Source organism: Pezoporus occidentalis, unplaced genomic scaffold (genome assembly GCF_034315485.1).
Source record: "Pezoporus occidentalis ecotype Australia unplaced genomic scaffold, CSIRO_AGI_Poc_V1 ctg183, whole genome shotgun sequence".
In the NCBI taxonomy this organism is placed as follows: Eukaryota; Metazoa; Chordata; class Aves; order Psittaciformes; family Psittacidae; genus Pezoporus; species Pezoporus occidentalis.
In genome coordinates, this window is record NW_026913673.1 from 1,086,375 (window position 1) to 1,100,045 (window position 13,671).

Genomic DNA, 13,671 nt, shown 5'->3' on the forward strand with positions numbered 1-13,671 from the left:
CATTATCTCTGTTGCTGCTCCTTCCCAAAGTGAGGGACCGGGCTGTGCTGGTGACGGCATAGCTATTGCCACAGCAACCAGGCAGGATGTCACAAATTCACAAGTGTGATTTTTACATGCAGAACAGCAGCAGGAGCAGATGGATATTGGAAACAAAATCCCCACCCCCTCCCTCCGCCGCCTTACACTCCTTCCGAAAGGAATAACAGCGTTCCTCACAAGGTCTCTGTGCGAGCCCTCCTGCATGCAGCACAACTTCCATGGCTTGCTTCTGTGCTCTCGTGTCGTTAGCTTTGATCGTGGCCCGGCTCTGAAGTTAATCCTGAACTTAGAAGTGAACAAACCAACCACCCCTCATGTGGGGCATCCAGACACATTTGGTACCCATCTCGCATAGAAGTTTATGGTAACACCCACCCACCGTGTGGGCAAAAGCCTCAGGAACATATGCTCAGTCTGTTTGCTCAAAAGAGATAATCTTGGGAACAGATACAAGAGAGAGGGGTTTGCACTTATCACACGGGAAGTCAGGGCCTCTGGTTTGGAAAACATGGAATTGGTTCGGTGTCCCAGTTGAAGACACTCTGGGCGGCTTGCAGAAGTCACCATGGGATGGACACGCACCAAGTAAAGCTGGGGTGCAGGAGGAACCCAAACAAGGTGTTCTTGGTGCTCCCTGCTGAAGCTTGATGAATGCAGGAGGAGTGAAGCCAGATGTCCACTGTTTGCACGTCACCAGGTCATAGGAGGTGGTTATTACAGCATCCTCAGATGGGCAGGAGCTGTAAGAACGTGTTGGGACACCCCGTGCCTAAAGGGAGGGCCAGAGTGGTCAGTGTCCTGTATGGAAGGGTTGGCATTACCTGGGAGGGATTGTCCCCTCTCGCACATGGGCTAGTGCTGTGCACGGTTCCTCCTTACTGCTGAGCTGTGCGTTGCCAGCGTTACTCAGTGTATTCCTTCTGGAGCTGCAGGACGTGCTGGTGTGGCAGGGGAGTACGTGCAGGGTGATGGGTGAAGGCTGAGCATCGAGGTGCAGCACCCGTGCCGCTGCTGACCCCCTTTGTGGCAGCCACCTCTGGCCTTGCATTTCCTCCTCCCATTGAAGTAACGTTGGCACTTCTTTAGGAGCCTCATTGATCTTGTGGTACTGTAACACAAGTGCTCGGGTTTCAGGAAGCGTGCCAGAGCCTCGCAAGTGTCAGAGGGATGCGCCCCGTGGGCTTACCCCTGAGGAGAAGCAGGGGAGCCTCGGTGATCCCCATCTCAGCTGATTCTGGTTGTTCCTACGAAGCCTTGAGCAGCGTCTCCTGTCAGCCCTCCAGTTATCAGAAAATACCTTGTAGTTGTTTGTGTTACAGCCGCCTCAGTGCTGATGCAGGAAAGGAACAAGACCTGGGGAGTCCTGGAGCCCTGGTCACTTCCATAAACTGGCCCTGGGGTCCTCGGGGCTCCTGTTGTGGTGGGATTTGTGGGCTGAGGCACTCTGAATCGCCCTCGGGTTTCAAGTTTCACAGGAGCTGGGTGTCAAGCTTGCACCGACTTGAATTTCAGCAGGAGCTGGGTGTCTATTTTTGTCTCGTGGCAGCAGGGTTGCAGCCCAAGATCCCCTGTATTCTTGCGTTGTTATTTGACTTTGAACGCACCAGCTGTGAGCCTCTGTACCCTTATGGGTATGGATCACATGAAGTTCTAATTAGCTTGGGTGAAGGGAAATTGTGTAATTGATTTAATATACAAACACCCCTCTGCTTTCTTTGGTTTATGTGCTGGAAAGATTGTATTAGAAATTTTCTATTATGGGGGAGATTTAAATGAGGTTTTAGGATTTTCTTGAAATCAAAACATGCCTCTAAACTACCTAGATGTACTATTGATATTTCACTGTTTCAGATAAAGCAGATAATAAACCCAATATTATTATTGTTATTATCATTAGCTTAATAGAACCAGTCTCTGGTGCTGGAATTGATGCAGTCGGAGGTGACTCAACAAATCCAAGTGCTCTTTGGTTCAGCCAGTCACAAAGCACAGTCCCTTTGCCATGAAGCTTACAGCACATGTTTCATTGCGGAGGGATGCAAAGTGTTTTCATCTGCATGCAGTAGGGATTCATGGATGTAGCATCCTGTTTGTGAAATGCAGCCTCAGGTTCATGTCGTGGTCATCGACCGAGACCGGAGCAGGAGCCCAGCTCTGCTGGGGATGGCTCGGGTGGCTGCTGAAACGTGAACCAAGTAGGTGGTAGTGCTGTCAGTCATGTGTCCTCCGAGGCATGGCCAGACTCTGCTGGTGTCACCGTGTCATGTGTTGGCGGGTGGTTTTGCTGGCGGTTAATGCATTTACCAGGTTTACCCTTGGTGTCCCTCGAGGGGCAGTGCGCTGGGTAACAAACTCAGGGTTTGTGGTTTCTGATAAAGGCACCTTCACCATCAGATGTGGTCAGGCTGTTGTCAAAGAGCAAAACTGAACCGCTCCAGGAATGGACGTTTCCTAGGAGGAGACCCCAAAGCTGAGATGTGTTTGATCTGCAGCTGGTTGCAGTCTTCAGTCATCCTCTTCTGTTTTTATCTCTTCAGAACATGATGGGATTTTCTTTTATTGTCGCTTTCCCACAAAATTTCCTGTAAAGAATGACTTTTTTCTCTTGGAAGAAAAGAAAACATCAAAACCAAAAAAACCCCAAGCCCACAGGGCTTTGTCAGAGAGCAGTTTAACCTGCTCTAGTCCATGTTGTTCTGTAAAGGGCCGTTAGTTAAGCTTCTCATGTTCCAGTGTGCCCAGAAATTCCCTTTTGGGGTGTGGAGATACATTGTCTTTGATGCTTTATGAGGTACAGCACTGGTCCTGGCGAGACCTTTTTCACCTGGGAGATGCCCTGATGGATGATGTCCTAAGGACTTTGCCCTTTGAGGCTGGTGCTGCGACCAGGGGATGCTCTCAAATCAGGACCTGTCGGGTGCACGTTTCTGTTTCAGGAAATGATCCTTTTCTTTCCCCATTCCCCTTTCCTGGTCCATCTTGCATTCATCTGCAGTGCCACTCCCTTCGCTGTCACTTCAGTCTTCCTCCCAGTTAATTGACTTGGGAGATGATGCTAATTTTCCCTGGTTGGGGCTGCCACCTTTGCTTTCTCCTCATCTCGCATGCACGTCCTCTCTCTTCACCTGCCTCCTCGGTTCCTAAAAGTCTGTAGGCAGATTCCCTGTGCTGCACAGGCAGAAACCCAGCACGTGATAGCTGCTTCTGCAACAAGTGGTTGTGTCTCTGCGGACTGGCTTTATCCTGGAGGCCAGGTTTTATTTCTCAGTGCAGACATTACTGTCAGCAGCAGGACTCCTGCTCTTTACCTGTTTAGAGCCTTTGGTCTTTCCTCCTACCTCTCTCCCTCACTCATTTCATTTATGTTGTTCTTCTCTGCGTTCTTTTATTGCATGCTGCTTAAAACCCCATAGACTCGGAGCACCTCCAGCCTCCTCACATAGCTCCATAAGAAATACAGCAACCCTGATATTAATACCTGTTCTATCAGGGATAGGCTCTTGGCGCTGGAAATGATCTCTCTTCTCCCCCAGTACTTCACAGATGAGCACTGAAAAGCGTCTTTATTCAGTTTGACTGTTGCTATTATGTGGCGAGGCATTCAATAAAAGTTGTGATTTATGAGATGTGTGTGGCCGTTGTTGTTTTTTGCTCTGTCATCTATCAGGGAGAAGAAAAGCCAGGCCTGATAATTCTTGGCACAGAGCTTTTTCAGTTAAGAATGTCAGCTGTCAGCCTGTCAGGAGAAGTTATTTCTCCGGGTTTGTTTTAAATAGGCAGAGATCCTGCTTCTTGCTGCGCCCCGTTGATAAGGGAGCGCTTTCTGTGCTGCTGAAAAGTGTGTCCCATGGCAAGGCCCTTAGTGCAAGGCCACTTCAACTTCCCCAGCTTTGTGTTTTCAGTGTGTGACAGCACTTGATTGCTTAATATAAAAATGCATTCAGTGGCTCTTTTGCAGCTTTTCTGTGGGATTTTTTCCCCTTTCTCTCTCACTGAATGCAGTGCCCTTTCCCCCCCCAGTCTCTGTGACGAGGTGTTTTAAAAGTGGTCTTTTGCAAAATATGGGCACATTAGATAATCTGGTGTTGCATAAAAGCTCTTTCATATTTTGGGGGGCTTTGTGCATGCATAAAGTAGACCTAATTGAAGGCAGAGGCTGTTTGGCACGAATGCGAATGCAGGGGTGGGGGACAGAGGGGAAGAATTATGTTAACTCAGGGTGATGGGGTTTTTTTTCCTTATTAGTTATTTGCAAAAATGTCTCAAAAAGTCATTTTGATGCAGCGTACAATAGTATCACAAACTTGTGCTCTGCATCCTAAGTGCCTGGTTAGAGCACAGTTAGAAGCTGAAATCATTCCTCGATTAGTCCCTGGAGTCCTATCTAAGTCTTTAACTCTCAGCATGTGGTCTGTGATTTAACAATGGATGAAGGATTGCTGAACTCGAGCTGAATGTATAACCTGACATTTCCAAACCCGCAGCCCCTTTGCTTTCTCCTCTCCCCTTCTTCCTGGAGAAGATCCATCACGCCCTCGCCGCAGCTGGCAGTGTGTTTGCCTGCAGAGCAGAACTTTGGAGCTGGGAAGAGTGGCAGACCACGGTTCATGAAAATGGATGGGAAACCACTATCAAACAGAGACAAGGAAGGTGTCTGTGCAGCTCTTGGGCATTACATTAGGGCTGTAAGTTCTCTTGGAAGGCAGGAGGGAATTGGTCCTGCTGTCTGCATGCAGCTGTGGGTGCAGCTCGTGATGACCTCCTTATTTTGATGCTGTAAGCCTTCATGTAAAAGGAAAACATTTCCCATGCATTAATTCAGTCTGGACAGCTCATTTACATACTTCACATCATTTTAAAGATACGAGGCTGGAGAGGTGGGATGTAAACCTCTGAGAAAGGTTTTGTTGTTAACCTGCATGAGCTGTTTTGATGTACAGCACCACGCACTTAGCTTATAGATGCTCTCATGGTTCATAGGTTATTTCTGACAAATGCTGGCGTGCTCTCCAGCCCTGTGTCTGGCTATGGGAGTCCAGGCGCAGGGCTTCTATCTTACATTGAAATTCCCAGTGTAGTCAGAGACCTTGTGGTTCCCTGGGAGGAATGAAATCCCCCACCACGCTGTGAAGTGGCTTTCTCTCTGTGTGCTCTTTAGGACTTCAAGCTGAGGGAGGTTTCTCCAGTGCTAGCATCTTGAGGGGTGACCTGCTGGGAAGGGAGTTGCTGTTTCCCTCCTGGCACTGTATCCTCTGCATCCCTCTTCTCCTGCAATAGAGTTTAAGCTCCCATTGCAGGAGATAGCTCCAGAGGTCTTGAGCTCAATACCCATATACCAGGCAGGAGGCACACGTTAATGGCTTTCAGATTTGGCTTGAGTCAAACTACGCAAGTGGCTGTTCATGGAAGTTGTCCCAGCTTTTCATGTCCTGCCGACCTGGAAATCCACTCATCCCGGTGACTTGGCCTTTTAATGTGAGCTTTTTGGCAGTGTTATAATGATGTAGGTACTTTCAAGTCTGTAAGTGTATTGGGCTGTGATAGTCTTTGATACTGGCAGAGTTCTCGTACTGGGGAAGGGAGTGTGATTGCAGCCAAATGCTTATTTTCAGTAACAGAATTATTATTGGAGACCTTTTGGTATTACAGATCAGGTGAGGACGAGTCCCTTCATCATAGCAGGCATTGCTCTGGGAGCCAGCAAGGCACCTACACAGGATAGAGCCTTGGGGGGAAGGAGGGAGCCAGCAGCCCCTCTTGTGATCCTTCAGGAGGTGGGAGGCTTAAGCCGGTGACCGAAATGCCACAATTCAGTGATTTCTTTGGGCTCTGCAGCTCTTGCAGCCCCAGGGGGAAGAGGAGATGACAGGACTGTCAAAATGACAACAGTTTTCTTTTAATCCACTCCCTGTGCCAAGTCTGTGAGCGCTGGAACACGGGGAGCCTCGACTTTGAGAACGGAGAGAGAGGCACGGGGCAAAACTGCCTGCGGTTTTGATGTCCTGATCTGCAGGGAGTTCGTTCTTGCTGATCTCACTGGAGGGCCAGGCTCGGAGTGGAGGTGCTGCCCAGATGTTCAGCTCATTTGCATGCTTGGCTGACGGGGAGCAGAGTCTGTGAGCTCCAGGGTGGTTTGCTGGCTCCCTGCCTCCTGTCCTGGAGCTTCCCCTTCCACAACCTGTGTTTCTTTGCCCCACGTCCTCACCTTGCGGAGGAAGCTGTGCCGAGGCCATCCTGAGGATCAGTCAGAGCATGGTTGCAGTGCAAGAGATGGCTTGGTCTGGTGGATAATGTCCGCCTGAACCCATCAAGGTCTTGCTTGGAGATGGTCTCATTAAAGCCCGGGTGCTGAGTCACTCGGTGTGTTCTGCCATCCAAATGCTAATGTATAAACACATCCGTTTGCACAGAATCTCTTGCCAAGTACTTGGGTTTACAATGTTAACAGCTTTAAATAAATTCTTCCTGGAGATAACTGATTTATTAGGCTCCTACCCCTCTGAAGGCAGAGCTAGTCACAATTAACAAACAAAGCAGCATGAGGCAGTTATCATTCTGGGTAATAAATCTCTCGGTGTTGGGTACCACTTGCTAATGGGCTTTGGAAGTGCAGCTATACGTCAGTCAGAGCGTGCCTTCAGCCTGGGCAGCGTGTGCGTGCGGTGCAGTAGCTGTCAATGTGCTGCAGTGGTGATTGCTGTCTGTGCACCCAGGGCTGTGCTGGGGGGAGTGATGGGTTTGTGATGAGCAAGAGGCAGCTCTGCGGTGGGTGTAGGGTCCATCCCTGCCCCGCTGCTGGGGTTGGGTTGGTCGCACGTTGTGTCTCGGCAGGACTTGCAGGTGTAGAAACCAAGGATGTTGCTTCAGTGGGGTTACTGCTGCAGAAGGGCAGCGGGTCAGTGGTTTCCTTCTCTAATGAACAGAAGCGTGTGAGCTCCGGGGCTCAGCGTGCTGTGGATAAATGAGGCGGTTTGATTCCTTTGCTGATGCTCTTGGGGGACCCAGAGCCTGGAAAAGGAAATGGCTCTGCACTGGGAGTGGATGCAGGGATTAACTCTGCAGGTATCTGCTCTTTCCCCTCTGCTCAGGGGTTACCAGTTGCCCTCAGTCCTTACTTCCCTGTTGTTTGTATTGATACCCCCTACTCCTTGGCCACATTTCTCACACTTACCCCTTTTCTTGCCCCTGTGTCTCAATGCCAGCTCCTCTTTCAGCCCAGCATCCTCTTCTGACTCTCTGTCTTGGTGGCACGTGGCTAAGAAATGAGCCCTCCAAGTTTTGGTGGTAGTTGTTGTTGTTCCCTGACAGCACCTTTGGATGGCTAAACCCTGGTCCAGGACCTGTTAGTGTGCTTCCCAGTGCTGGGAGAGATTTCTTGCCGGGGTTTGTAAGAATGATGTAAATGGATCCGACATCCTGGCTATAAAACATCTGTAACATTACACATTTAGTTATGTTACTAGGGACTTGAGTTCATTTTGATGGGTGATATTTTATCTGCTACTTTCCCCCTTCTGAAAGCAAAGCTTTCTGTAGAGGAGGATTTATAGAAATATATTCCCAGCACAAAAAAAAGTCCTGCACATTAAGACGTTGGAGTAAAGGAGAAATAATGTCTTTTTGTGGAGACCTTGGCTGATTTATCTCTTGCTTGGTAGTTTGGTGTGACCTTCCTAGCTAGGAACAATATCTTTTTATTCTTCCTTTAGTAACAATAATGTCACTAACAATGTCTTGCACTATTCTAGCATCTTCAAATCAGCCTTTCAGCGGGTTGGATGTTTCATGAGTGAAGCCTCACGGGCTCCGTTGAGCTGTGGGGGTATATTTTTGTTCTTTTTGTGGAAATCAAGGCACATTGCACTCGATCGTGCAACGTACTCAACCTAATGAGGCTTCCCCAAACGCTGCGCGTTAAAATGTGTGCCTAAATGCTGAGCCCTGCAGACTCCAGCTGAGCTTCTCCCCAGGCTCTTTGATACATCAGCCCTACAGAGACTGAAGTGACTTGCCCCGTGGTCAAGAAGTGAGCAAACATCACACAAGGGAAGGAAGCTCTTGTAGCTGCACGGTGCTGCCTTCCCTTGGAAAAAAGTAGGAATGTTTTCTCTTGTCTTGCTTCCACTCTTCATTCCTGATGCTGCTCCTCAGGGGCCCTTTTATTCCTAGTCAAGGGTTATTTGATGTGCTTTAGAGCGACAACTATGTTGCTTTCATAATGGCTGGTGGGTTCCCTCCCTGGCAAGGGAAGCATCTCTCTTTTGTGAAGGTAGCAGTACTGTAATTCCTGCAATTCACCAACCCCTTTGTGTGGGGGGAAGAGGAGAGAGGAAACTGCAGCATTTCAGAGAATGGTGGAAGTGTTTCAGCAGCAGTAATAGGCAAATCTGGGCATTTTGCAAGATTTCAGTGGTCTCGCATCAGAGGAGATCACCCTTGTGAAGAAGCCAAGCAGCATGTTGTATAGACATTAGCTTGACTCAGCAGATGAAGTAAAACTTGCTCATCAGTAACTGATTGCCATGTGCATCCATATTATGTAGATGAAATTAATCAAGGCTAAGGGTTAAAGTTTTCCATTTGTTCTTTTCAGAGAAATCATCTGGAGTACGTTGGGAGGGAGGTAAATTGCTTCACGCGTTTCTCTTCCCTTCCTGTGAATTCCCCTTGCTTGAGCAGAACGTTATCTAGACTCTTACCAGAGAGCTCTCAGCACTGATTTGACAGGGTTATCATGAGGAATTAGTTGATACTAACTTAGAAGTACTTAAATTATGTTCTGCTTTCTGCTCTGTAGAGGCAATAAACTTCTCTTTGGAGTGACCTCAGTGCTTGGAGCTGGGAGAATCTATAAACTCCCCCAGAATGCCTCTTCTCAGCCTCTGCATTGGGCTGTGCTGTTGGATTTTGTTAAATGCTACCTTAAACCTCCAAATGCATTTCTTCCTTCTCCTTTTTGTGAGTGCATGCTCAAAGAAAGGGTCACTGCCAGCACCAGAAAGGCCATTGTAGCTGTAGAACCACATGTGTTTGGGCATACTGACAGAGCAAGCTGCTTGCATGCTCAAGGAATGGCTGGTGGAATGGTGGAACTGCTTCCTCCATGGTGTGGCAGTGCGAGTGCGTGGGCTTGGGAAGCCCACTTGGTTGGTGGACAGCAGCCTGTGGTTGAACATGGCTTTGTCTGAGCTTCCTTGGGCCATTTGGTGCTCAGCCTTGGGAAGGGCTTGAGGCTGGCGAGTGGCGCCACAGCTTTTCAAGTGTGGGCCTTTGGGATCAGGTGTCTTTGGAGCCTTCCTCCACATTGACCTTGAGCATGCCCTTGTAAACGTGTTCTTTCACAATTGGAAGACACAGGTTTTCTGGTTGTATTGCAGATATGGCACATGATGGTTCTTCCTAGAAGAAGGTACGGTATAAATAATGGAATTGATGAACGTTGTAGTGCTCCCTTCATGCTGTGTCCCCATCAGATACTGCTGCCATGTCTTTGAACGCGAGGTCCCTGGGCACAAAGCCATCCCTGCCTCTTGCCTGCACAAGGTGAAGTTTTGCCAGTAACCTGTAGATTTAGGACTGGAGTCTTAATTGCTTCCCATTGAGACCTTTGTCCCTGTGCTACATGGGCATTGCAGAAATCCCCCCCATGCACAGTCACATTGGGCAGTGCTCTGCATCTGCAGTCCTGAGGTGTGTTCATTTAGAAATAATTATCTTAATTTAACCTTACTGCTGCAGGTTTTAAGCTGAGGAGTAATCAGGCCTTAGAGGAGCTGTCTGCACTCAGCTAATGTGGGGAGCTGCCTTCCTCACCATACCGTGTGTGAGGAGCTAAAGCAGCCAGGGGGACTGACATAGCTGTTCCTCTGGGTTCCCCTCTGCCTGCCTCTGAGCCTTCCTTCTGTCACCCATAAAAGAGTTAACTGCTAGAGCAGGGTGGAAGGGAGCAGCCCTGGGGGATATGATATAACTGGTTATAGCAGGGCTGTGGGGCTGGGATCTGTTCCTGCTCTCCAGAGGGGGGGCAGTTTGGCTCGGGTGGTTTTTGCTGTATCTTTTGATACGAAGCTTGAAGCCAGATTCTGGGGCTGATTTTCAGGAGATTGGGTGTGCCATGAAGGGAGCTCTTCGTGGTGGTGCATGTGAACGGGTTGCTGTGCCCAGGGTGCAGGGGGTGGCTTGCAGGGTGCTTTGGGGAGGGTATGGGATGCTCCCCCCTGTTCCCAGGGGTAGGTTGTGGCCTGTGATGGGCTGCTGTTGGTTAACTGTACCTGTGAGCGAATGAGGGGCTGGCCCTTCCAGGGGGACAAACAGGAGAGCTCAGTTTGGTCGTGGTTGGGGAGATGAGCAGGAAGGGCTGTGCTGGCCCCAGGCCAGGTTTGCTTGTGAAACACCACAAATGGCTTCAGTGATTGCTGCCAATTCAGTCTGTCACAGAAAAACCACTTTGTGTGTTCTGCCTCCTGCTGATGCCATAGTCATGGAGGGAGGGAAGTCAAACACCAACCCAAACCTGACCCTCCCAAAGGTAACAGCAAAATCAGAGACAGCCAAAACAGGGACAAAGTCAATGGGTTTGTTTATGGATGGATACGGAGAATACAGCCCATCTGTGTTGTCCACAGCAGTCGAGGGAACTGATTTAGCCAGCTGGGAATCTGTGCTGCTCCTCCGGATCAAAGAGCCCTTTCATTCCTGCATACCTTCCTATAGCCTGAGTTGGTTCTCAGGGGATGGCGTTAGCTTGCACAGGGGTCAGGCACAAGGTATTTGCCCTGGTTAAGTCTTGCTGAAATCCTGTTTTGAATCCTTAAGGCACGTTACATGTGGCATGTAAAGCATTGTTGCCTTTGCACAGGATGGAGTTCCTCTTGCTGTTGGGGAGCTCAAGAGTCTCATATTTGCTTAGCTGATGGTACACGGTCAGCAAAACATGTCCATCATTTGTCAGCCATACAGTAATGCCTAGGGACAGGGATGGATCCTGGGTGTTCCTTGGTGAATGCAGGAAGGAAGTCAGCGTTCAGCACATGTTGCTTTGCATCATGTTTCAGTTTGGGGTTAATAGCTTTTTGGAACTTCCTGCGAGGATCCTGGAGGCAAAAGGGAATTCTGGAGAATTCTTGCTTATGGTTTGTGCTCTGCCAAAGCAGCCCAGCAGTTTAGTTAACAAGATCACTTCCTGTGTTACACGAGTTAGTGTTGGTTTTAATTAGAGGTAATGCTGTAGTTTGAATGTACAACACAATGGGGTATAAAATGCAGTTCAGCATATATAGCAAAGATGATTTTTCCAATTGTAAAGCTATTTAGAAGGCGGGTACATTGGAAATGATGATAAGTCAAGCTGCAGGTTAGGTGAGCAAGCTGGAATGCGCATGCAGCCACGCATCCGCGGGGCTGTCCAGGGAAGAGGGAAGTGCTCTGGAGAACAGGTCTGTGTGCATAATTAGCTCAATCTGACATTAATGCTAATTTCAGCGTTTGTGATGCAGGCTCACTCCTAGCACCCTGGTCCACTCCTACCCCACGGAGAAGCTGAGGATGCGAAGCTGTAATGAATGCTAGAGGGTGCGCACCAGAGCCAAGTTCCTGCACAGGTTTCCGGGGTGTTCTCCGAGCCTCGCGTTGTTCCTTTGCTTCAGGGCCTCCTTCTGCCTCCTGCTCATGGAGAAAGTGCTCCTGGTTTAAGTAAAGGCTTGGAGAACTTCCCGGTGTTCCTGACTGCTGCCGCGTCACTTGTTAACTGTATCGCACCTCTGGATAACCCAGGCACGTGCCTGAGATCTGAAGTTCTGGGAATTCTGCACAGTATTTCATGAGCTTAAACTCCCCTTTGGTCATTTTTAATGGTTGCAATGTCAGGCAGTTTCAGTGGGGAAAGAAAAGCCACCAAGAGACTAAGCTGGTACCTGGATATGCGGGGATGTGAATGGAGATGGAACTGGAGGCTCTGACTTTGCAGAGCTCCAGTTCCTTCATTTTCCTTGAGCGGTTTGGGATTAGCTCATGGAGTGTATTGACGTGTTTGGGGGGAGGATTTTTGTTTCCAGAGACTCTGTCTTCAGCCTGTTGTAGAGATTCCCCCGATACATCCCGATCCAATCTTAATTACATCCTTAACCTTGCAGGAAGTGGCATAAAATCAGAAGACTCATCCTGCTAAAGCAGGGCGCTGTTCTCTTGCTTCTGCACCACCTGGAGCGTCTGCTCAGCTTCAGAACACAGAGGTGAATGTGTTTCTCAAAAGCCAAGGCAGTGAAGAGCTTGTCACCTCGGCTGGCTCTTCACAGCAGTAGTCACACGTGTTTTGATTAACTGCAACCCCAGCACAGCACACAAACAAAGCAATTCTGCAGGTACTTACAATTAACGGGCTCTGTAACCAGCCTTAGATCTCACTGTCCCCTGTCGGTTCCTTCTGCAGCGAGACGGAGACGCCTTCAGTATACAAAAGCTTCAAACCCATCTAAGATCTGCTTTTGCAGAGCCCTGTGATAGTGAGTGATAGATGAATTCTGCTGCAAATTCCAAACAAAGACATGAAGCTGGAAGTGGTGCGGTTTCGGTGTGACCCAGGCCTCTCGGAGTCATTCATAAAACATGAGCTTGTGATTGATTCACACAAATCACTTCCCATTGCCTGGGCGCTGCTGTTCCACCCCAGGCAAGGAGCAGATGGAGCCGCTCTCTGAAGGGCTTGAACCCCAAATCACTGCGGGTGACTGAATCCTTTTGCTGTTTGTGGGAGCCCCCCCCCCACTGCTAATGACCTCCAGAAAGCAGATTCTAAATTAACTCACGGGGAAGGATGAGGCTCCTCAGTGGCTTTCAGTGGGGGACTGCAGGCTGGGACCCATAGGTTATAATGAAATAATTGGAATGTGTGTTTTCCTTAGGTATATATATAAATGTTTTTCTGTACTTACAGTTTTTTTGTTATAGATATGCTGATTTATTTTCTGAGCCAGATGAGAAACTTTGGTTTTAAAAAAACGTTAGTTTTTAGAAGAGAAACTCCTCGCTTGGCTCAGTTCCTTGTGCCTTGATCATTTGTCATCTTTAATGGTTATTTCTTCCTAATCTAACTCTCCCCTCTGGCAGGTTAAAGCCATTCCCCTTGGTCTGTCCCTACATCCCTTATCCAAAGCCCCTCTCCAGGTTTCCTGGAGCCCCTTTAGGAGCTGCCCTAAGGTCTCCCCTTCAGGAGCCTTCTCTTCTCCAGGCTGACCCAGCCCAGCTCTCTGAGCCTGGCTCCAGAGCAGAGCTGCTTTAAAACCTGTTCCTGGTGATTCAGGGACTGACCCCGCTGAAGGTGCAGTGAAATCCCGGAGATGGGGAGTACTTCTGGGTATTTGTACTGTTTCTTGAACGCTCTCTCATGTTCGGCCAACGTGTTTGCAAACCTTTGGTATTGGACTGTCTGTGCTGCGAGGCTCCGGGCTGTGGGTCTGGTGCGGGGCTCTGGAGAGCTCTGCAGTGTTCACCCCAGCGAAGCTCTGCCTCCTCTGTTGGGCTGGCGAAGGAGGATTTGCAGGTTAGAGCAGGACTTGGAGGCGTTGTTTCCAGTTGGTCCCAGTCCCGCCGCAGTCATCTAATAAGTGCGGAGCGGTGGGGCTGTACCAGCAC

The 13,671-nt window shown here is 49.0% G+C and overlaps 1 protein-coding gene and 1 long non-coding RNA gene across 33 annotated transcripts in view; one reads left to right on the plus strand and one right to left on the minus strand.

The window, feature by feature from the left end:
* Positions 1-13,671, plus strand: part of MSI2 (musashi RNA binding protein 2) — a 215,424-nt gene that overhangs the window by 59,575 nt on the left and 142,178 nt on the right. The gene's annotated exons all lie outside the window — the stretch shown is intronic.
* Positions 10,605-12,762, minus strand: LOC134162113 (uncharacterized). The gene is made up of 2 exons (XR_009964206.1): positions 12,410-12,762; positions 10,605-11,135 (listed from the first exon to the last, which is right to left on the minus strand). It is a non-coding gene; the product is annotated as an uncharacterized LOC134162113 (long non-coding RNA).